This window comes from Polypterus senegalus, chromosome 17 (genome assembly GCF_016835505.1).
Source record: "Polypterus senegalus isolate Bchr_013 chromosome 17, ASM1683550v1, whole genome shotgun sequence".
NCBI classification, from domain to species: domain Eukaryota; kingdom Metazoa; phylum Chordata; class Cladistia; order Polypteriformes; family Polypteridae; genus Polypterus; species Polypterus senegalus.
Window position 1 is genome coordinate 72853135 of NC_053170.1, and position 25118 is coordinate 72878252.

At 38.6% G+C, this 25118-nt stretch overlaps 1 protein-coding gene and 1 long non-coding RNA gene across 4 annotated transcripts in view; one reads left to right on the plus strand and one right to left on the minus strand.

Moving 5' to 3' along the window:
- The window catches only part of LOC120518109, a 100013-nt gene extending 84012 nt beyond the window's left edge, over positions 1 to 16001 (plus strand). The window contains exon 3 of the long non-coding RNA XR_005631180.1: positions 15655 to 16001. This is a non-coding gene — a long non-coding RNA (uncharacterized LOC120518109). The remainder of the gene's footprint in view (positions 1 to 15654) is intronic.
- LOC120518106 (orexin receptor type 1-like) overlaps positions 1 to 23891 on the minus strand; it is a 74484-nt gene extending 50593 nt beyond the window's left edge. For 2 of the 3 annotated variants that reach the window (XM_039740706.1, XM_039740707.1), the window contains exons 1-2: positions 23553 to 23891; positions 18976 to 19048 (exon numbers count right to left, since the gene is read on the minus strand). The gene's annotated coding sequence lies outside the window, so the exon portion shown is untranslated. The remainder of the gene's footprint in view (positions 1 to 18975; positions 19049 to 23552) is intronic. The other variant, XM_039740709.1, reaches the window with a different exon arrangement.
- Between the last annotated feature and the right edge of the window lie 1227 nt (positions 23892 to 25118).

Consider the following 25118-nt stretch of genomic DNA (forward strand, 5'->3'; position numbering starts at 1 on the left):
TACACATTGAGGGTTGTGTATTGTGTCTCCCGTACAACATGTTTCAGTAATTGATTTCTGCTGCTAGATCTGCAGTATTTTGTTTCTCTCCAAAGATCTGTCTTGTTATCCCACATAAAATATGCTGAATTTATTCTATGTATAAATTCCTCTCCCTCCTCTTACCTGTAAAGGTCAAATTTATTTCAGAAACCTTAAAAATATTGGTTCCTATATCCTTGCTAGGCATATTAGATAGATATAGTCCTTGCTAGTTCCATTTCTAATCTTTTTCTGTCTTCACCAATTCCATCAACACTAGATAATCTTGTTGATCACTTTAACACAGCCCTTCTTTCAGCACCAGATACAATAGTTCCTTTAAAGCATAAACAGGTTTCCTTTAAGCACTCAGCTCCATGGTACAATTCAGAGCTACGGTCAATAAATGCCTCTGGCCGATGCCTTGAGAGAATGTCATGTAAGACTAGCCTCACCATGCACATCCAGGCTTTCTCTGACCATCAAAGGGCTTACACGGTTCCACTAACTGCAGCCAAGAACACACAATACGGCAGAATAATAGAAAGTGGCCATGTTAACCCGAGGGTTTTGCTCTCTGTAGTTAATTAACTACTTCAACCTGCTTCTGGCCAAATTACCTCCTCTACTTTTTCCACAATAAAATCAAAGATCTAAATAATTAAACTAACATAAATCCATCATCCAGCTCTTTTTCCAATTTTAACCAGTCATATCTGCATTTGTCAATGACCTGCTTTTTAAGATGAGGCCCACTACCTGTGTACTGGACCCCATCCCCACCACACTTCTGATATCCTGCCTTCAAGCCATAATACAATAATAATAAATATATCCCTTGACACTGGCTTTGCATGAGCCATGCTTCTGTAACCCCACTGTTGAAAAAAGTCTGGTCTTGATGCTGATAGTCTTAACAGTTTTCAGCCTATTTCTCACTTACCTTTTCTGTCAAAAGTTCTTGAGCATGTTGTAGCCTCCCAACTCACCAAGTACTTAACTTCTATTAATTTGATGCAACCCTTTCAGTCTTGTTTCAGGGCACAGCATGGCTGTGAAATTGCTCTGCTACAAGTAACTAATGATTTGTTTATGGCAGCAGACTCTGGACAACCCAGCATAATAATTGTATTAGATCTTAGTGCAGCATTTGACACTGTCAGAAATGACATTCTACTGTCCAGAATGGGGAACATGTCTGTCACTGCCCTCCAGTAGTTCAAGTCCTATCTGACTGACAGACAAGAGTTTGTTAGTCTAGGCAACAGCAGATCTAACTCAGCGCAGGTCACACAAGGTGTTCCTCAGAGCTCTGTCCTTAGCTGTCCGCTCTTTTGCATCTATATGCTTCCCTTTGGCCATATTATTTGTACCTTTGGACTGGGTTATCATTTTTATGCGGATGATACTCAACTCTATTTCAATGTTAAAAGTGAATCATCATCAGGGCTTTCTCAGCTCACAATTTGCCTCAGTGAAATTAAAACCTGAATGGAGCAGAACTCTTTAAAATTTAATTGCAATAAAACTAAACTCCTGCAAATTGGCTTAACTTAAGAAAATGAGCTCCATCTCAGTCACTCTTGATGGTGATCTCATCAGACCTTCTTCTGATGCAAGGAATGTCAGTGTCATTTTTGATTTCTTATTTTCTTCATCCACCCACATAAACCACATTAACAAACGTTTTTATTTCCACCTCTGTAACATATACTGTGTTTGCTAATTCCTCTCTTCAAAACCAACAGACCTCAGTATGTATGGATTGGCAGTGTTATATCTATAGGCAATAATATTGTACTAATAAAAAGGAAAAGGGTGGAGACAGGTTCAAAGTGATACACTTAACAGGTCCTTTTACTAAGACCGCTTCAGAGTACACGTTACACAGCCTTATTATTATTATCTACTTCCTAATAGCTCCCCAATACCCATAATTCCTTATTACTACAGGATCCCCAGTCCCGCACTCTGCCTATGTTACAATGTCTGTTGTGAACTTACTAAACTTCAAACTCATTAAACCTAAGTGAATTGCCATTGCTGAATTGGCTCAGGTGATTGTATGTGTGTTTGCCCTGCTATAGACTGGCACCCCATCCACGGATTATTCCTGCCTTGGTTATGATGCTTGTTGGGATTGGCTCCAGCTGCTCCGTAGCTCTCCCCTGGATAAGCAGGTTAAGAAGATAGATAGATAGATGGATGGATGGATGCATGCATGCCTTATGAACCGGACGCTGTATAATGCCCAACCTGGCACAGATTGACACAGAGGCACGTGTTAAAACACACAAAACTTTTATTTTTCTCCCCTGTAGTCCCTCCAGCCACAACACAGTCCCAAAAGCACTCACAGTAACAAAACACAACCCTTCTTCAGGCACCACCACTCCCCCAAGGCAACCTCGTCCTCTTCCTCCCGATTCTGGCCCTGAGTGGTAGTTTCTTGTCATTTTTATAGCCTGCTCCAGGTGCTTGATCACTTGTTCCTGATTGCACTTCTGGCCGGGGCTGTACAGTTGTCCAGGCTGGCACCTGGATCCATGCAGCACCCCCTGACGGCCACCCCAGATTCAAACAGGGCTGTGGAGAATTCCATCTCCCATGGAGCCCTGCAGGAAACTGTGGCACCATCGTGTGCCAGGGAGTCTGCCACCAAGCGTCCCGGGGGAGGTACTGAGAAGCCCATGGATGCTCTCCGGGAACATATGTGGAAGGGGTGCCTCGGCCGGGCATGGCACCCAGCCACCTGCCACAGCCTATAACCTCTGTTCAATTCTTGTCACTTAACTGCATTAACTCAATATTCTCTTTTACTGAATAAAACATGTGCATTATCAATCTAGTGGCACCAGGCAGTGTCTTAGAGAATGTAAGTGTGCCTTTTTCAGATATTATTGTCTGGTAGTCTACCAAATAGAGAAAGCATTCATATCAAGGCATTAACATTCAGTAATGTTAATAATGGCTCTTAGCAATGACTTTCCAAATTGAATTCATGCCCCTGGGGCAGAAAGAGTGCAGAAACAGAAGATGAACATGGTAGTTGGCAAAGTTTTAAAATGACTGAATTTCACAACAATGGTTTCATTTCTTTTCTTTTATACCTTTTGAAAGCAATATGACTACGCTGTTTTGTGATATGTATGCAGTCTCAAGATGCAAATCAATACTTAATAAAGTTTTTGGCTTGGAAAATTAATGTCTTTGGTAAGTTTTAAGGCTTTTCTTTACAATTGGACCCTGGTACTCTACACCTCCATTACAAAACACAAGAACAAGCTGTTTATTTGTTAAAGTACTTGTATGGGCAATCTTAGAAATGTAATGCTTTAAATTAAACTCATATTATTGTTTGCTTAATTTGCATAAAATATAATTTTCTTTTATAGCCATGGCCTTTATCCCCTGTAGTTAACGTGAAATAGAACCTCTTTGGCTATCCCTGCAACACTGAGTGTTAATTAAGTCAGTTTGGAATTAGTCTCATTGATAGCAAGGATTAATACACTCATGCAGGTTGAAAATGGGATGGCATACAGCTTTCTGACTGTTAGAAATGGTTTGACTGTTGTGGTGGATGGCCAGCAGCTCATCCTGGCCGGTATGCCCCTGTGATGAAAGGATGGAGGAAGGCAGCTTTTTCAGGGCACTGCCTCCCCCAAAACGCTAGATGGCAACTCCCCTGGGGTGTAGCAAAGCCCAGGATTCCCGTAGGGCATCCTGTGACTTGGAGTCTGGTTTCTCAGTCCTGTTGGGTGCCGTGGGTGCCATCGGGGGACCTGTGAAAGGACCTGGGGAGTCATGCTTCTTTTGCAGCCCGGAAGTGTTTGGAAGTCATGAGGATGGAAACCCCAAAGTACTTCCAGGCTGATTTAAAGAGTTAGGATTCTCCATCTGACCCGGAAGTGCTGGCAAGTCCCAGAGACAGAAGAGTGGAAGCACTTCTGGGTCAAGGACTATATAAAGAAAAGTTGGAGACCCAGCAAGCGAGCCAAAGTCAGGAGGAGTAGGACAGAGCTTGCTGGGAGGTGTGGAGGTGAAGAATATTGTGTATTATTGTGCTTAGTGAATTATTGTGTTTATTGGTGGCTGTGGTGCTGGAGGAGCACGATTTAAAGAAGAAAAAGATTAAATATCTTCTTAGTGCTTTTACCCTGTGTCTGCGTGTCTGTCTGTTGGGTTTAACAGGGCGACAGCAACCCCTAGCGATCTTACATTGTATTAGCAAACATAGAGAAATGAAACAGGATAAACTGAATTTTCTTTAAACAAGGACTTCTTTACTTTGCAATAGCAACTTTTTCTCTATTTTTGTGTGAACAATTTTGCCTTGAACTTTTACTGAAGCTTTTAAAAACAAAGAAACTTAGTCTGTCCAATTATTTCAATGTGTCATACTTTTGCCAGAATCCTATTAAGCGAACTAAAACTGCAGAACTTTGGTAATTTTGGGTAAATGCAGCTACAGTACTGTATATAAAATATGCTTCACTTTGGAACATAATTTCATGTGGAAAACTAATCTATACTATAATTGCAAAGAAATAACTTAGATTTGAAAAATAGCAAACTTATCCTTTAAGACCTCTGCTGCGAAGAATTAGTGACAGCTCCCTGCTGTTAAATGGCTTATTCTGTGAATTTCATTGGTCATTTTCAGCTATCAGTCATAGTTTTCTCTTTTAGTATTGACAGTTAAAAGTGTAGACTTGTCACCTTCCTGATGAATTATTCTGAGGATTTATTGGCCATAATTATCTGTCAGTCATAGATGTCCTGCTGGTAGTCAGTAAGTCACAATTTTGATAATATATACTGTGATTGTAAAGAAATATCTTAGACTGGAAAATACCAAATTTATTCTTTAATACCTCTTTTTATTACAAGCCAATTGACTCACAGTTATTACAGCAATTATACTGTTAGATGTAAACGCACTGCTTCCCGCCATTAACGATTACTTAAGCTGGAAAATGACATTGACCTCCCATTCTCTGTTCTTGACTGGCTTAGTTTTTATTTATCAAATTGGCTCCAGCAAAAGCAGAAATGTACTGACAGTACTCCATTATTACACTCAGAAGTTAAATATGGAGGGCTCAGTCCTCAGACCTTTACTGTTTTCAGTTTATATGCTTCCATTGGGTATTATCATTAGAAAACATAACATTATTTTTATGCATTTACAGACGACACATAACTATGCCTTTCTTTTAGATCAAATGACATTTCTACTCAATTAATTGTATCAGTGAGTTTAAGGAGTGGATGGATTAGACCCACTAGTCACTGAATACAGAAAAAACTGAAATGTTATTTGGGGCAAAATGATGGTGACTGCAACAATGTTCTGTCATTTTATTATTATTATTACCACGCTTATTTTTACTTCACCTGTTTGTCTTGTAATCGATATTTAACCCACTTCCTATTGTCCAAATGACTTGAAATTTTTCACATTTACTCACTTCCGATGACAATACATGAATCAATAATCAGTTTCATGAATTGATCAATTAATCCATGTTAATTAAGAAATTAAATTTTCATATGAAAAATAGTTAAAGATTTCACCAACAGATGGCGCTAGTAACAGATAGAAATATTAAAGTAAGTGTTAAAATATTGATTACAAAATTATACTAAACAAATCCAAGACTAAAAAGTTGAAAATAATATATATAAAAAAAATACTTTTTGAAAACCACACTTATATTAGAGCAGCACGGTAGTGCAGTGGGTAGCGCTGCTGCCTCACAGTTAGGAGACCCGTGTTCACTTCCTGGGTCCTCCCTGCATGGAGTTTGCATGTTCTCCCTGTGTTTGTGTGGTTTTCCTCCCAAAGACATGCAGGTTAGGTGAATTGGTGATCCTAAATTGTCCCTAATGTGTGTGGTCTGTGGTGGGCTGGCACCCTGCCCGGGGTTTATTTCCTGCCCTGTGCTGGCTGTGACCCTGTTGTTAGGATATAGCAGCTTGGATGATGGATGTTTATATTAAGTTAAAAAGTAAATATTAAGTCTCTCATACATCACTCATAAAATAAACCAACATTCAAAAAACATTTCTTAAAATCTTAGCAAAAGCACCCACCTTTTATTTTATGGGTGTTGTATGAGAGACTTATTTTTTACTTTTTAGTACACTTTTTAACTTAATATAAGCGTGTTTTTTAAAAAGTATTTTTTATATATATATTATTTTAGCTTAGTTGGAGTCACCATTAGTTTTACTAAATTAGCACAAAATTTAGGTGTTACCTTCGACATAGAATATCTTTTACATAATAAACTACAAAAATTTCAAAAAACATGTTTTTTCCAGAGTGGCGCAGTGGGTAGCGCTGCTGCCTCGTAGTTAGGGGACCCGAGTTCGCTTCCAGGGTCCTCCCTGTGTGGGGTTTGCATGTTCTCCCTGTGTTTGTGTGGATTTCCTCCCAAAGACATGCAGGTTAGGTGCATTAGCGATTTTAAATTGTCCCTAGTGTGTGCTTGGTGGGTGTGTGTACCCTGCGGTGGGCTGGCGTCCTGCCAGGGGTTTGTTTCCTGCCTTGTGTCCTGTGTTGGCTGAGATTGGCTCCAGCAGACCCCTGTGATCCTGTAGTTAGGATATAGTGGGCTAGATAATGGATGGATGTTTTCTGAATATGCAGGATACTGAGAAATTAATTAATGTATTTATCTATAGAAGGATGGACTAGTGTAATGAGCTATTTACTAGCTGTTGAAGCTGTTCATCATACAGCTAGTAGACCTAGGTCTCCAGGGGCCTCAGATATAAAACTTGCTTACACTCAGAAATATGCATAAACCATTTGTTATGCAAAAGTTGGGATTTCTAAAACACAAACTTGGCGTGAGAATTGAATTAACATTACAGAAACTTTAGACCATCTCTAAGATCTAAGGAGATTTTTTAGTGTGGGCATTTTAGCAACTCCAGACAGCTGGACATTGAAGTGAAAGGAAAATCTTGATTTATTGCGCATTTCAATAATGTGTCAGTAATAGTCAGATGTTCTTAAACTCTATATCTATCCATCCATCCAATTATTCATCTATTTTCTAAACCTGCTTTTCCTTCTGCAGGGTCATATTATAGTTTACTGACATATTCTCTCAATGCAGTTGTCTTCAATGTTGGTAATAATGCCTAATGCATATACTTGATGTTACAGCACTTGCCTTAGTGTGTAGCCTGTCTATTTTGTCTATGAAAAGGGTGTGCTGTGTGTTGCATGTCAAAACTGGTAATGGCAGCATTACCAATAAGCCATTTATCACACACAGCATGACTCTGAAGTCTGCTTTCTAAACTATGATTTGGTAAAATAAAAGAATCATGGGTTGAGCTGAGCCTCCTTGCAAACAACATTAGCCATACACATTTGAGCACCATATACCAAATTAGCTGTATATTAATTGAATGAAAGTGCTGTCTGTTTAGAGAAATGTTAATTCTGTGATTGACTTTTACCATAACATGTGTGCAGTCCATTGGGCTGATAACATTAGGAAAATCAGCAATCGTTGCAAATTGCCTTTTGATCTTAGTTGTTCACCCTAACCCTTAAGAAAACTGGATTTATTAGCGAAGCATCTTAATTATACCATCCCATTCCTATGATGGCATAACATAGCTTAGCAATGACTATGAGATACCGGACAGTTCACGCTGAAAACCACCAATCACCAAATACCCAACAATTGTTAAAACCTATAACGGAACAGAGACCATGTGATTTCTGCATGATGGTTTCTAAAATGCAGGCTCCAATTCAAGACACATCTCCAAGAGGATGGCTATATTAAGTTTAAATCAACTTATATCCCAGCCACATTCATGAGATAAAAATCATTGCGATCCCTGAAAACTCACTCCTTGTGTAGTCTGCCAATGGCAATATCCTTTAAAAGGGATAACATTGCCACTGCCAAGTATGTTGTACAACACATAGCACAACTTGTATAATGTTTCTTTCAATTGATACATTAGAACATTAGAACATTCTAGACGAGAACAGGCCAGCCCCTACAAAGCTTGCCAGACCTATCCACTTAATTCTTCTAAAAAACCATCAAGTCTAGTTTGAAAATCCCTAAAGTCTTAATATCTACCAAAACACTTGGTTGCTTATTCCATGTGTCTATGGTTCTCTGTGTAAAGAAAAAACTTCCTAATTTTTCTGTGAAATGTACCCTTAACAAGTTTCCAACTGTGTCCCCGTTTTCTTGATGAACTCATTTAAAAATAACAGTCTAGATCCTCTGTACTAATTCCCTTCATAATTTTAAACACTTCAATTATGTATCCTCTTATTCTTCTTTTGCTTAAACTGACAAGCTCACCTCTTTTAATCTTTCTTCATAATTCATCCCCTGTAGCCCTGGAAGCAGCATAGTCAATATTCTCTGGATCTTTTCTAGTGCTGCTATGTTCTTTTTGTAGCCTGGAGACCAAAACTGCACACGACACTCCAGATGAGGCCTTACCAGTGCTTTATAAAGCTTAAGCATAACCTCCTTGGTCTTGTCCTCAACATACTGTGCTATGCAACCTAAAATTCTGTTAGCTTTCTTAATGGCTTCTTAACACTGTATGGAAGCTGATAGTGTAGAGTGCACTATAACTCCTAAATTCTTCTAATAAGCTGTACTCTCGATTTTCAGTCCTCTTATTGTGTATTCAAACCTAACATTTTACTCCCAATAAGTAATAATTTACATTTACTTGCATTAAACTTCATCTGCCACAAATCTGCCTAAGCCTGTATGTTTTCCAAGTCCCTCTGTAATGATTTAATGGATTCCAGTTTATCTGACAATCCACCTATCTTGGTATCATCTGCAAACTTAAAGAGCTTGTTACTGATATTCCTATATATATCATTTATACAGTATATATTAAAAATAGCAGTGGCCCTAGCACTGACCCCTGTGGAACACCACTCTTAACGTCAACAAATTCTGATGAGGTTCCTCACACCATCACCCTCTGCTTCCTGTGTCTGAGCCAATTCTGCAACCATCTGAAAACATCTCCCTGAACTCCCACTTCTTTTAGTTTGATGCCCAACCTCTAATGTTGCACCTTGTCAAATTCTTTCTGAAAGTCCAGATAAATAATATCATAAGCTCCACTTTGATCATACCCTTTTGTTGTTTTCTCATATAATTTTAGCATATTGGTAGAACATGACCTCCCTCTTCTGAAGACATGTTGACTGTTCAGTAAAACTCCTGTACTTGCCATGTGCTGCTCAGTCTTATCTTTAATAATTTCTTCAATTAATTTTCCTGTGATGCACATTAAGTCTACTGGGCTATAGCTGCTTAAATTTGCTTGGTCACCCTTTTTATATAACGGGATAATATTTGATACTTTGCTGTCCTTCAGAATTTCCCCAATGTAACAGTGACTTTCAAGGATTTATATATGCACTCACTAATGTCCTTAATAACTTGAGGATCAATATTATCTGGTCCTGGAGATTTTTTTGATTTCAGCCTATATAATCCAACAAGTAATTACTGTATACTGTGGTATAGCGGGTCCGCAGCTTCCAATAAAAAAGGCCGGGTTTTAAATCAGTTTAGCTGTGCCGTTCTCCGTGGGCTTGATTGCACGACCGCGGGGAGTTAATGAGGTGGGTGGGGCGAGTCGCACCTGCACTTGTGGGTGCGGTCATTCTCGATTACCTCATTGGCTTCCTGCGGCGTGTAATTAAGGCGTTGCGCCCACGGAGACGCATGAGGGTATGTACCTGTACAATATATATACGGGTCGACACAATGAGGTGGGAAGAAATGGAAAAATAGAGAGAAAGGAGGTTAAAGGAAGGGAAAGAGTAGCCCTAGTAGGATCTGGCCATCTATATCTAGACAGAACGAGCTGGGGCCCCGCGAAGGAGCGTTAGCCGGTTGCGCTATGGGGTCTACTTCGCCCCACTGAAAATTCCAGTGAGTGGGGTGAGCAAGTTAGGTGTCCTCCCAAGGGATCCGAGGAGCGACTACGGGTGCGCGAAGGATGAATGGAGGAGAGCCGACCTCGTCGGTCTGGCAGTGACATCTCTAAGGAGGCCAAGACGGAGGTTGGGCCGGAGCTTCTTGGGCTTCTGCCGGCTGCGAGAGTAATGGGAGAGTTGGGGAGGAAGAGTGACGGAGGTGGGCCGGAGAGTAATGAGAGAGACTGCATTAACTTCTGCATTTTATTTTAAGCTCGAATTTTAAAGGATGTATTTATTGATTTTTATCCCCCACTGGACACTTGTTTTCGGGAGTATTTATTTATTGAAACCAGATGCACTGCACTTTTATTTGGACACTGTTGTTTTAATAAAATCACTTTGGCACTTTTTGGATATATCCCCTGGCTTTATGTGAGAGATTTGTACTCATTTGTCAGCTCATATCGGTGACATTACAAGGGCTCCCATAAAGACGCATGGGAGCGTGGAGCGGACCCGCATCGTCACATTATGATGGGATGGAGCTGGCAGTGGGGACCGAAGCGCACAAGCGACAATGAGCCAGCGGGATTGATACCAAACTCAACAAAGAACCCACGGACTCACACCGGAGGAGGACCTTTTTTAAAGGACTGAGCTTTTTAATGGACGTTTTGTTTGCCTTTATTGTCTTTTAAAAGTTCATATTCTTTTAATGTCCTGGTTTTACAAAGGGGGTTTGGTTTTATAATGGAATCGTTTTTAGTGCAGTTGCCGAGCCACGGACCTGGGCCACCAGTTGCACTGGGTTGGTAGTGGCGTGGAAACTACCCGTGCAACTGGGGCGTTAAGAGGGGAGGTATGCGGCACCTCCTTTAGTATTCCCAAATTATTGCTGTGAGGTTCTCTACTTCTTCACTTGACTGCTCCTCAACTGTCCCTACAATTTAAAAGCTTATCCCAGTCTATCCTCCTTTAGACTTTGCCATATCGGTTCAATATTTTAAGTTAAACTTAACAGTTTTGGTCTTTGTATCCTCACTTTTATACAACACTGAAAGTATTATTATGGTCAATTGACTCAAGTGGTTCAATCACTCTCTCAAAGCCGGAATTCTCACAATCGCCAATGTGCAAACACCACAAGAGAGGAGCTATAATGGGTCATTGGTAGCTGCCAGTATTTGGACTTGTTGAATGGCACATTTCCATAACAGCGTCTGCAAAATTTGCTGCATTGTGAAAGCTTGTGCAGTACTGTACATCAAAGCACAGAAAAATGGACTGCCTGCCTGCATGTAAGACCCAGACCCTGTCCCTCAGGACATCAATACAATGGCAATTCAAAGACATTAATTTCTTCCAGTTCCGGATGAGAGCACGCTGTGCGCGATCTGGCTGTCGCTTCTCACCAGTGTCTTTTTTGCTCTGTTTTGCTTTTGTTGCTGTTACCACATCCTCTGCTTTGCTCGTGCTTTTTGTTTTATGGACGGTCTCTCCCTGAATTCATACTGGTCCTTTTGTAAAGTTTTATTCCGTTTGCTACCTATATTCCACGAGCCCTCTCCCCTGTACTCTCCCTGAGCCAGCATGGTTGGTGCGTAAGTCTTTATTTTCTTAGTTGACTAGGATTGACTTTCTTAGCTGACTTTGTTTCTGCTCAATTGGAGTTATTTTATGGGTTCTGGCTAACGTGGTGGTAGCTGTTACTGCTTTTTCTGAAGATGATTATACTCTACAACATACAGGTAATTATGCGCTTATCGTATGCACTACAGACTAGATATGGTGATTTACGGCTTATTCATGGAACTTGGCATTGCTCGTCCGCGGTATTTACACAGCTCCGCTCGGCGTCATTTTAATAGCACCTCTACATCCGCCGACACTATTGCCACGATTTGGTCTGTTAGACCTGCTTTTTTTTTTTTTCCTTTTTCAAAAAGACAATCCGCAAGACGATGAAGTAGGCGGACGAATTGGCTGAGACACCTAGCGTAAATGCCGGACTGGAGTAACCAAGGATTACAATCTGACGTAACTCTCCACTGTGCGCTCCTTAACTGCAGATCAGTAACTAATAAAACTACTTTCCTTAACGACTTATCAACTTCTAAAAAACTGGACAGCTTGTTCCTTGTAGAAACATGGCAAAATCCAGGTGATTACTTACAACTAAATCTGCTTACCCCCGCTGGTTACAGTTACCTGTCTAAACCCCGTCTGACGGGCCGTGGTTCAGCGCGATTGTCTTAAAGCAACCACTGTTGATTTTCACAACATTACTTCCTTTGAATATCTGTTTGTTACAATGTACAGCGAAGTCTTCACAGTGATCTTATTAATCCACAGACCTCCTAAGCTTCAGCTGGATTTTTTTCTCAGAACTTTATGAAATACTCTTATCTGTGGCATGTCTGCTGCTGCTTTTTTACTTGGTGACCTTACTAGTCATGTGGATTCTGACTGTCCATCTGCTTGTGAGTTACGTTCAATATTAGATTGTTTCAGTTTTGTGCAGCATGTTGGCTTTTCAACCCATGCTAAGGGCCATATTGTGGATCTTGTATGTTCCACTGGTCTGCAGAATGTCTGTACATCTGGTACTGTTATTGGTATCTCCGATCACAAGCTGATTGAATTTAGCTTCACTTATCCCTCCCTAAAATAAGTCTAAAATTAAAATAACCAATCGTAATATCAAGAACATTGATCAGTTATCCTTCACTAGGTTTGTTAGTGCTTCCTGTCTCCGGGTTGTCTTGCCCTATACAGATTTTATTTCTATATAATTCCACATTGTCACAAATTTTGTATCGTTATGCACCAATTAAATCCTTGAATGTTCCTACTACCTGGTCATCTACCTCCATGGTTTACAGCAGAATTGTGTACCATGAAACAATCTAGTTGCCGCTTGGAAAAGCTCTTGAAGAAGACTGGTCTGGTTGTTCATGCCCTGGTTTACACCGAACACCTTAGGAATACAGATCTGCCTTATCGGCTGCTCATTTAACGTACTATTACACTCTTATTGACATTTTGGTACTTCTCACTCCTTTTTTAATACAGTTAACAGACTGTCAACCTGCTGGTAAAAATCTGTATTTCTCTGTTGAGCACAGGTTACCTATTTTTGCACTATTTTCAGTCAAAAATTATGACAATATATCAGTTTCCTTATTAATCATTCCTCATCTCTGTCAACTGATCATACTTCTAAATCTACAGTTTATTTATCTAAATTTAACCCCACTACACCAACTTATATTGCTGAAGTAATATCTAAATTAAATCAATCTACCTGCCACCTCACCCCTGCACCTAATACATTGATTAAGGCTTGCATTGCCAAACCTTCTTCCCCCATTTCTCACTTTATCGACTGTAGTCTCCGCACCTGTGTTGTTCCAAGAGATTTAAAAACTGCTGCTGTAACCCCTGTTTTAAAAAACCTGTCTCCCATCCCTTACAGCTAAAATTTTACCGCCCAATTTCTAATTTTCCATTTATGACTAAGATATCAGAAAAGGTTGTCACTGCTCAACTCAATGACTATTTAAATTTGCATAACCTGCTTGAGCCTTTTCAGTCTGAATTCAGAGCCCTACATAGCGCTGAAACTGCTTTACGTAAGGTAGCCAATCACTTACTGATAACTGCAGATTCTGGGATGGCTGCTATTCTAGTTCTTGACTTGAGCGCAGCGTTTGATACAGTTAACCATGACATTTTACTGACTTTCAGCTATTGGTATCTCTGGTCCCGCTCTTTCTTGGTTCACATCATACCTCAGTGATCGCCAGTATTACATCTTCATTAGGGAATCCAAATTTGCCACTACTTCATTCACACAAGGTATCCCTCAAGGGTCAGTTCTCGGTCCAATCTTTAACATCTGTGTGCTCCCATTAGGGGAGATTATCCGTTGGTATGGTCTAAGCTTCCACTGCTATGCCAATGACTCACAACTTTATGTAAACGTGGATGGAACTGCAACATCTTCACTTTTTGCACTGACTGATTGCATTCAGGAAATCAATCATTGGATGACAGAATTTTTTACAACTCAATCCTGATAAAACAGAAATCTTATTAGTTGGCATCAAATCTGTCCTCTCTACCCTTAGTGGGCTAAAAATTGACATTGATGGGATCCTGGTTCAACCCTCCGCATCAGTCCATAATTTGAGTGTCATCTTTGATCAGCTTCTAACTTTTCAATCACGCAGCAGCTCAATAGTACAGACCCATCTGGACTATTGTAATGCTTTGTTTTATGGCCTCCCGGCTAAATATGTCAACAGATTACAATATGTTCAGAATTCTGCTGCTCGTTTACTTACACACACTAAAAAATCTGCTCACATCACTCCTGTCCTGTATGAGTTACATTGGTTACCGGTTTCTTCAAGAATCAAATATAAGATTATCCTTCTCACTTTTAAGGCCCTTCATGCTTTAGCCCCTCTATCTGTCTGAGCTGCTGCTTTCTTACACTCCTGCTTGTGCATTATGTTCATCCGGACACTAAGTTACTCACTGTACCTAAATACAGGTTAACTATGGGTGGCAGAGCTTTCAGAGTGATAGCCCCTAAAACTTGGAATTCTCTCCTTCTCAGTCTTCACATGGAAAAGTCTATTATTAATTTCAAACACATCTCTTCAATGAGTATTATTCTTCATGTATGTAATTTCTACTGTCCTCTATTGGATTGTAAAGTGTCCTTGAGTGTATGAAAGGCGCTACATAAATAAAACTTATTCTTATTATTTGGATGTTGTATGCTGAATGTAAAAGGTCTTGCATGTCATGCAATATTGACATTTATTTGCCAAAATATTTTTGTTTTTTTACAACTTCAATAAGAATGTTCTTAATATCAAGCAGTTTGGAGAATACAGATGGCATCAAATTACACAATTCTCCACCGCATGATGCCATGTTGCTATTGCTTTCTCCACTCAGCTACATGTCACTTGATCCCACTCTTATTTATTTTTTTATTTGTGACTCCAGCAGAGAGAATATCAAAAAGAATGTTTCTGCTGTTCTCCTCTTCAATCAGTAATAAGCTTGCCTTCACTGATATTTTGTTTTCTATGTTCTCCTTTGGTTAGTAGTAAAGATATCACTCAAGATTTGCAAACATTTGCAAATTGATATGGTGATGATGAATATTCATAAAAGGATTTTTTCAAGCCATACGTGGTCACTAGCAGGAGTGGTTAATAACATGTGCATAGTTTTAAGTTGATTTTCCATTTATAAAGGAACTTGGCATGGTACGTGGTGTACATATGGCTCTATAAATCTAATTTTTTTGTGAGTATGACTTTTTTACCTTTTGAGCATAAGCAAAATTTTAGTACATAATCTAAGCAAGGTTTTATACACGGGGCCCTGAGACTAGGACTGTGTCTGACTTTGTCTTTGACTTTCTCTCTTAAAATTAACCATAGACCCATCAGGGGTTTATTTTCTCAAGGGATCTCTTCTATTGTAAACTGTCATTGTTCAACAATTACTTAATGGACAGAAATTGTTGGTTTCTATTTATGTTAATCTGTTCCTCACAGTTCCATTGTCTCAGCTGCCCATGCATCAATGAAGCTGACTTTTGTAATGAAGAGTGAGGAATTGTTTTATCGAAAGGCAATTTTTTTCTTATTTTATAGACCAAACCTTCAATCAAGCAAGCAGGAAACTTCAGAACAGTCATCCAAGAGAAACGCCAGTAAAGAAATCTACATCCGGTCCTCCTTCTTCACCCTAGCACTCTCTCAAACCCACAGGTCATTAAACAAAATGTGCTCATTTTGCAGATAAATTAACAGCAGCCTTTTTAGCAATAATCCTTTGAACTCCTTCCATAGAAGAATGTATGAAAATGATCTCTCAGCTGTTCCAAGCACAAACAAGAGACATCTACCTTCCAGCCACTTCCATTAGCCATTACATTACTTGCAAATTTGTCACCAGTAATTGCATTGTTTCTGGTCCCTCTGGAATATTTAATATTAAAAATGCCCCTCATATTAGTCCCAAAATCTTATTTACGGAATTTCTTGTAGGAAGTGAGCAACCATCTACATACACAAGGTGTAACTGGGGGACATCATGGAGATCACTTCAGGGAGCATGTTTGAGTTCTTCAGTTTAAAGGCTTATTGCACAACATTTCATATTTCTTGATTATTGCCCCATTAGCCCATTAGACACCTTTCAAATAAAAACATAAGAAGCTAAGCTCATTTTTAGCCTCATATCACATATTTATCGAGGACGTAAAGACTTCCTCACCTTAAAATCTCTCCTTTCTTTTCTAAATGTTATACTCTGGACTTCATTTTATATTTCTTCAGCATTTCCTTGGCATTTAAAATAATGTATATATCACTTTGGGGGTTTTAGAGATCAAGAAATGTAAGAATCAGGTTGGTGTTCTTATTTAGAATGTTTTTGAAGATATTATTTTGGACACAGCAGCATAATTTTGGTTTTATCATGGATGCCGTCATTGTTTGCGGAAACAGTGCAGGGCTGCCAGGCTGTTGATGGGCAGAATGTCCAGGAATGTAAGACATGTGACATCATTACCACAACCATATAAATGCCAGTGTCATACACTTCCCGACTGTCCAGGTTGGTGGATAACTCAAAACTAAATAAAATCTTTGTGTTATTAGTGTTTAAAGCTCAATCTGGTTATTATTTTTTCCATTCTTCAGCTTTGATTTATGTCTTGTGTTTTGACTTTGGCTGTTTGGAATGTTTTGGTTACTGACTCTTTTGCTGCATTTATTGATCTTCAACACTGTCTCACATTCTGACATTTGATTTTTTTAATACTTGTGCTCCTTGTCGGTTGCGCAGTGGCAGCGCTGCTGCCTCACAGTAAGGAGACTTGGGTTCGCTTCCTGGGTCCTCCCTGCATGGAGTTTGCATGATCTCCACGTGTCTGCTTGGGTTTCCTCCGGGTGCTCCAGTTTCCTCCCACAGTCCAAAGACATGCAGGTTAGGTGCATTGGAGAGTCTAAATTGTCCCCAGTGTGTGCTTGGTGTGTGTGTGTGTGCCCTGTGGTGGACTCTCACCCTGTCCGGGATTAGTTCCTGCCTTGTGTCCCGTGCTGGCTGGGATTGGCTCCAGCAGACGCCCCCGTGACCCCTGACTGACTGACTGTGCTCCTTGTTATGAATTTTGCCAATTATTACCTGTATGGTCCATTACTTTAAATTACTGATGCCCTCTGCACTCAGTCCACTAAATTGTAGCTTTTGGCACCTACACTTGACTTTCATTTCTCTCAACCCCCTTGGCTTTGTTCTCTCATACTGCTCCTATATAAGTCCCCTGTTTTTTCCCATTTAGTAAAATACCTGATGAAGACTTTAGTGACAAAATATTTGGCCTCTTCTTTTCAACATTGGAACAAACAGGCCCTTCAAAGGATAGTTGTAAAGTGGTGATTATCAGCTGGTATAGTTGGACAGTGGGTAAAAACATATTCAAAATTGAATTCTGCTTGTAATTCCATATAAACAAAACTGACTGTCCCTAAAAAATTACGCTAAAGACAGCAACACAAGTCATTAATATTTATTTGCAAAAAACAAAGGTATGTATATTCTATACTTTTCTCTCAATGTAATGCACTGCTGTATTGCCATTTTTTCCTTGTAGATGCCTGTGAATTCAATGTCGGAGCACCTCACACACTGCCAAGACATATGTGTATCTGCTTACTTCTAACATTGTAATAAATTGCACAATGAAAGAAGGTGTTGACTATCAACCAAAGTAAGCCAGGAATTTGTTTTCCAAATGATTTGAACATAACAGCTAGAGTTTATGCAATGGATGCTTACAGGTAAAAATTAAAAATGAATATTGTTTGTGGTACACTAAAACACTTTTAATTGCTAGTGGTGGTTTTCTAGAGGCCCACGAAAAAGGAAGGATTTATTATGTTCTTTACTTTGTCTAACTACATATTTAAACTATATGTAGCTTGCCTGTATCAGAAATCAAAATACAACATATTGCTTTAAAGCATCATCAACAGGCACAATCTTTATGATTGGCTAATTTCATATTGCAGCAGGTGTCAAGTGCCAATGGATTGTCGGTCTTTCAGGTAACTTGAGGTTCTTAATACAACCCCTTGCTGATGCCGTAGTAGTTGTAATTCTTTTTCTTCTTCCTCTGAAGCTGCTTATTTTTGTGATGAAATGCCAGCTCACTCTGTTGATGACTTATCCTCAGGCTGATGCAATGGGTCAGCAGTGTTAGAACATTTTGCACAGCATAATGACAGGGCTACATTTTCATCTCTAGCTTTTATTTGAGTTTTTTTATATTGTTCATTGTGCACACCCAAGAGTTCCCTTAAACTGAGAAAGAAATATCAAACTTTAGAAACCTTTTTCAGTGCTTGGACATCAGCGTCAACAAAAAGGTTCAGTGAATAGGGCGACACTAAAAATGTAAAAATCATCATTTAATTGAAAATATGGCCATTCTTAATAAAATCTGGACTTTTGGTGATGACATGTATAAAAACAAAGGTAAGAAGCTGACTAAATGGAAATAATGCACATTCATTGCCTGTTTGGAAAATGAGAACAATACTGTAGGCCTTGAGATTGATTCACAAATTAGTTTCCATTTCAAAAAGAAATAGAAAAGCTTTTAAAAGTTGGTCATATTTCATTGCCCAAAGCATTCTGAAAAGACACCAGAAATCAAGACTTTCCATAAAGCATACTGAAGTTATGACGCACCAATGGAGAACAACATACTGTATAAAAGGCTTGTCAGAAATCAACAGAAACAAAGATTATGTTCTGCATGTCAATTATTTTGACACAACACTAGCACCTCCCCTTCGAAATCTGCACTGGCATCAGCTGAAGACCGGAAGACTAGTGGGAAGTGTCGGAAACCATGCAACAGGATTACAGAACATGAAAAAAGCAATAGTCACAGAGAGTGTTACCTGGCTTGGTGAAGGTGCCTGTTGCCTGGGACAGCTGTTAACACCGTCTTGGAAGTGTCAATCAAAACGGAAACTGTGAAATGATACAATATTTTAAAGAGCATCATGGGTATTATATTGTTCTTTGAGAGATGTTTTTTTCTTTTAATTGTTCATTCCATCACATTGGTCATTCAAACAATATAAAGTTTTTAGGACTCGTAGAACTGCTTTCCAGGTGGGACCCCATCCTTCAGGAACATGTCCTAAGTGTAGTGGATTTACAGAAAAAATGGGTGGATGACTTTATCTGTCTCTTGACTAACAAAAAGAGAGAATACTTGAATGGTCTAACACAGTGGTACTCAAACTCGGTCCTGAGGACCCCCTGTGGCTGCAGGTATTTGTTCCAATCAGCTTATGTTTTTAATGGGAATCCTGGGATAATTAAGTGATCTGTTATTTCCCAGATTCCCTGTTTTGGGAACAATATACAAATTAGAAAACTAAGTATGTTAAAAAAAATATATATTAAAATGTACTAAGCAGTTATATGGGAATAATTTTTTTCTTTTTAACAATATTTTCATTTTGATTTTTATTCTACTTTTTTAAGTGTTCTAATTGTTTTAATGAATCCATTATTTACTACTTTGTGGGTCTGATGCTAAAGTAGTTGCAGCCTTTCATGCTTCAGTGCTGTTTGCCTGGGTGTCTGCTGTCCTCGTTTTTAATTGTCATTATTAAGATACAATGAAGGAAGCAAACTGAACCGAGAAAAGACGAAATATAATGAAAAGAGAGATAAGCATTTAAATCCATAGCAAAAACAGAAATATTTCTAAGTTTCTAATAAATGTAAAAATCATGTTGCTGTTTTTTTCTGAATGTAGAATAAGAGAATAGAAAGAAATGGCAGCTAATTAAATGGGATCAGTGTTATCAGGTGTTGGAACAAAAACCTGAAGCCAGGGCCGAGTTTGAAAACCCCTGATCTAAAACAACATATTTTGCTGTAGAGGCAGTCTGCCATGTACTTTGCAGTAACAGTAGATGTCACACTTGATTCTTCACATTGAGAAAAAAAACATTTATTTTGATATTCTTAATTTTAAAGGAAACATAGGTTGAAATTCAACTACAATTTCTAAAATTAGCAGATTGTAGCCACAAACAAGTAGAAGAAATTGCTCAGTTGATAACTGATACTTTGAAAGAGCATGCTGTAACTGTAGATCTCAAGCCTATAACAATGGAGCAAATATGGCTGGAAGGTTCAACAGTGCACCGGCAAAAATACAAGAACAATTCCCAACAGTCATTTTTTTCACCTTGTGGTTTTGACACACTTAACTTATGTGGGAATGATGCTGCTAAATGCACATTTGAAGCAACAACTTTTTTGGAACAACTATTTACCACTTGTTTAGTTCCAGTCGCAATTACTGTGGGTTTGGCCATGCTGAGAGTTCAATCAAATATTTCCAGAACAATTCATTTTGATGCTGTCATTAGTAATCTTTCACAAAAAAGTCCAGAAAAACAAATTTTTATCTTTTATTTATAACTAGCCGAAGCCCACCGTAGCATATGGCGGTATAAGAATAGGAACGGAAAACATTGAGAAAGGAATTCAGTATAACAAAGGCTTAGGAAACCACCGTCGCAGTATAACGAAAATAACAAGGAGCAAAACCAAAGCCAATGGTTGAGCGAGTACCTTCCTGTAGCAGGCTACGGAAAACATAGACATATATAGATAGACGCCACATTCACCGTGTTGCTTAGTTGACATAAGTCAGCGCGTCCGCCCTATTGCGAGTGGTAAAAGTGCCATTTAAACTAATACAAGTAGACATGGAAACCGGGTTTTCTGATGAAAAAACAATAACGTTTTAAACAGTATTGTTTACATACAACAGATTTTGGAGAATCGTTTAAATGCAATTATTTATATCCATTTATACACTGTCACAAAAACGAGACATGAACAGATAAAGGTTTGGGGCAGCCACCCGTATAATATGGTATCCCTGCTGCAAAAGTCGTTTTTATCAGAAAAACAGCACTAAAGTGCATACAACTGAGTCCAGAACAAGACTGAGGGAAAAGGGAAAAGGGGCAGGCTTTTAAAGGGAAAGACAGGAAGTGAGGTCATAAGGATCGGGCATGTGTTCTTCATTCATTGGATCGAGCCCGGACGTGACGACAGAGGGGCCGGAGCTGGTAAGGTCTAGTTCCATTGGCTTGGTCTCGGAAGTGACATCAAGTGAGCCAGGTGGAATGGTCTACAGGAAAGGGAGAAAAAGAGTCAGTGCACTCTGCCACATCCCGGCATGCCTCAGAACTGCCTTCACTCAAGCCCTTTAGCTGCCTCCCATGCACACATGTGTGACAACACCAAATGCGTGCGTATCCCATGGTCTTAGGGTTGGTGGGCAGGGCTCTCTGTCTTCCATGCACTCTCTGCCTTGCTTGCCCTTAGTTAGAGTTAGCGGGTGGGGCTCTGTGAGTTGGCGATCGTGGCTCTCTGTCTTGCATGCGGTGTAAAGTCAACGTGGCTCAGAGGTGCATGTGGACTTTACACAGATGAAAGCGACTGAGGCTGTGTTTGGTGAGTTGTAGCGTGCCTCGAGAGCGATGCTGGACTCGGGAGGATGGTTACAGTTGGCGTGCGTGGCTCTGTCATGCGTACCCCATGACATGGTAGGAGAGTTTGAGTTGGTGGGCGGGGCTCTGTCTTGCTTGCGCTCAGTGTCTTGCGTGCCCTTAGTGAATTATATATATATATATATATATATATATATATATATATATATATATAGATAGATAGATAGATAGATAGATAGATATAGATTATATATATATGTATGTGTATGTATGCATATATAGATATATATAGATATATATAGATATATAGATATATATAGATATAGATATATAGATTTTTTCTTCTTATATGCATTGTAGAATTCTTAGTATAAATAGAAGGATTTCCAAATGTGCATTCTTTCTTCAAACCCCCTCTTTTCACCCTTTATTATGTAGGAGGGAGTATAGGGGCATAAGGCGTCAAATGCAGAAAATCAATAAAATACTCCATTCCAGTATCCTCTTACCTTTTGTGAACTTATGAAAAACTGTACTGGATAAAGACAACACAGAATAAAGGAGTAGGAAAGATGTCCAGAAAACATTTTTGCACCACCTGATAAAATTCTTCTTAGAGGTCCTAGGAATCATCTTTGTATTTTTCTCTACGTAAAGGATATCCCATTAAGGATTTAAAATATAACTAATTATAAAATTCCTTGGTTATTGTTGGACTTCTAAAGTAGAAATAAACATGTCACCTTTATTTTTGTGTAACCTTTAAGTGTGTATCATTTATGTTTGGGCTAGAATTAAAGCTCTTTCACACATTTCTTAATTTGAATTAAACACAATAAGCAAGGTTTGACTGTTAGTGAGGAAATCATTTCTTATGAGTTGATTACTTTTTATCAGCTGTAAAATACATACAATGCAACAACACATGTCCTCATTTTAAAGCTGCCAGATTTTAGGCTTTTATGGCAAAATGATACCAAATGCTGGTGTCTGAGACATTTGCTGTGTGTACTCATTGATCAGTTTGTTTTCTAAAATGTATCACACACACTATAGTAGGTATGCATGCAGGAACAGCCACCATCCATATTAAGATCACGTATGACAAAGCAAACAAAAGCCCACAGAAGGTTTTTCTGTACAGTAGCATGCACAAAAGCATTTTGAAGTCTAGTTTATAAGCCCAGCTGTTAAAATATTGTTATAGGATAATAACTAAAGAAAAAGCTTCCTGGACTCCCTGGACTTTTACCAATAGTAATGCCTTAAATTAAAGGAGAAATTAAACTTGCAAACATTTTTGATTTGATTTATATTAGCATAACATTGCACTCCATACAAAATACATCTTCAGAAATAAAATATAATAACTTAACCTTTAAAACAAGAACAGACACATTGTCTTTTACATACATCTTTGATACACTTTTGTAGCCTTGAGAATTTCTTCAACCACAGCAAAGCAGTACTGATCATCAGTACTCTTTCACAACTGAAGCTGTTAAGAATTGACATATTTGTGAGTACAGATGCACCTCTTCATAAATCGCACAATTCGTGTAATCGTCATCACCATTTTTTTCACTTCCGAAGATGATTTTCTGACCGATTTGCTGCATAATTGTATTAATATTTTGATAACTATTTTTTCCAATAAATCAGCTTGTTTTGATATTTTACAGTTTTATCCGTTTAAGCTCTTACTGATGCACAAGAGCTTAAACGCATAAACAAACTATAAATGGAACTTCATTTTTGCGAATCATTAATGAAATATAACATCAGCGAGCTCTGTTACTTACTGACATAATGTGATTGGTTTGCAATTGACATTTTTTACCGTAACAATTAAGGAGAACTTTACAGGGTAGCTGGGGGTTCGCAAAGTAGCCCGGTAGCCTCCATATATTGTTTATATTGCATTTAACTATCTCATACTGGTTTTTGCTAAAAATCCTCATTCTGTCTTGGTATAGGCATCAACTTACCTTAAAAGTGCGTTCCTATCCGATTATGAAACCATCAGTTGAATATCAGTAGCCTCCGAAGAAGTCGCAAGATTCCACAAGATTTCTGTCAGGCTACTCAAAATCTAAGAAAAAGCCGGCGAACGAAGATCCACGGGGGTTATACCAAAAGCAGCTGCATGAACATCACTAGGGTGTTAGAAGTTCTCTCGATGATGTCATTTTTGAAACATGATGTGACTGTACATAATAATGTTAATTTTACTGGAGACATAAGAATACTTTGTGACAATGAGACGGAGTTTACTGTCACCTGAGCCAAGAGACAAAAAGCGAGATGAGAGCTGCTCAGTGACACAAGGAAATGTGCGAGGTGGGCGGAGATTAGATGCGGAGACTCTTCGCCATAGTCAAGAAGCCCGTTTGCTTTCGATCTAATATTAGTTATACTCAGTATTGGGTGCGCACGATGCTGCCTGGATTGGCTGCAGAATCCCACGAACCTCATTTAGCGTGAGCGATTTCGATGATGAAAGGATATGGAAAGATGAGTTAAAAAAACAGAAGGATGTTTATATATATATATATGTATATGTGTGTGTGTTTGAGGGAGAGAGATGCACGTGAAAATTAAACGCATAATTGTGAACGTAGCATCAAAGGCAGGGAAAAAGAAAATCGCAATTTGGATGAAAAAATGAAATTTTCCAATCAAAATGTCAATTACTGACGGAATTAAGCATTTTTTGATTAGATTATCGTGTTTAGAGTTCCTAGCTGATGGCTCCATGCCGGTAGTTGTCTATGAGAAGTTTTACGCGATCTTCTCGTTTCCCTACGGGTCATATATCTCTGCACTATTCTTTTACTTCCACATTCAAAGTCGCTCTAAGCATAATAAAATTGCTTATTTATATATCTTAAATTTAAAGATCTAATATATTACAGAGGAAATAATTAACAATAAAACAATTACAGTAATTCATAAAAATGTAAGCATTACGTATCACAGTGACGATCAATAATCAAGAACATGTTGGTTGTATCATTCAGTTTTAAAACACAGATGTAGTTTCAAGGGCAAAATGAATGTTCATTTGAGCAGTTAATATGCCTCTTGCATTTCTATCAGCACCTTGGACAGGGAATTTTGTAAAAAAAAAAATGTCCATAGTTGTTTATAGTTGTCTTTTTGTTTTAGAAATACCTCGGAACCATTTGATTGGCATGCATAATTTAAAGTGCATTTTGCAGGCTGTTTATAAGCAATGTATTTGGATATGCTGTGTGTATTTTTTAGCAAAACTGGCTAAAACACACGAAGATGAGCATTATGGAGGAAACTTATCAGAACTGGTTATTTAAGCATGGTGTCCCTCAGGGGTCAGTACTAGGGCCACCACTATTTTTAATATATATCAATGATTTGGATAGGAGTATAAATAAGAGGCTGGTTAAGTTTGCAGATAATGCCAAACTAGATGGAATGGCAGGTAATCTATAATTCACATCACAGCCCACAATAGTATATAATATATGTATAATGTATATTTAATGTAAAAAAATAAATAGTAGTGAAAACTTTAT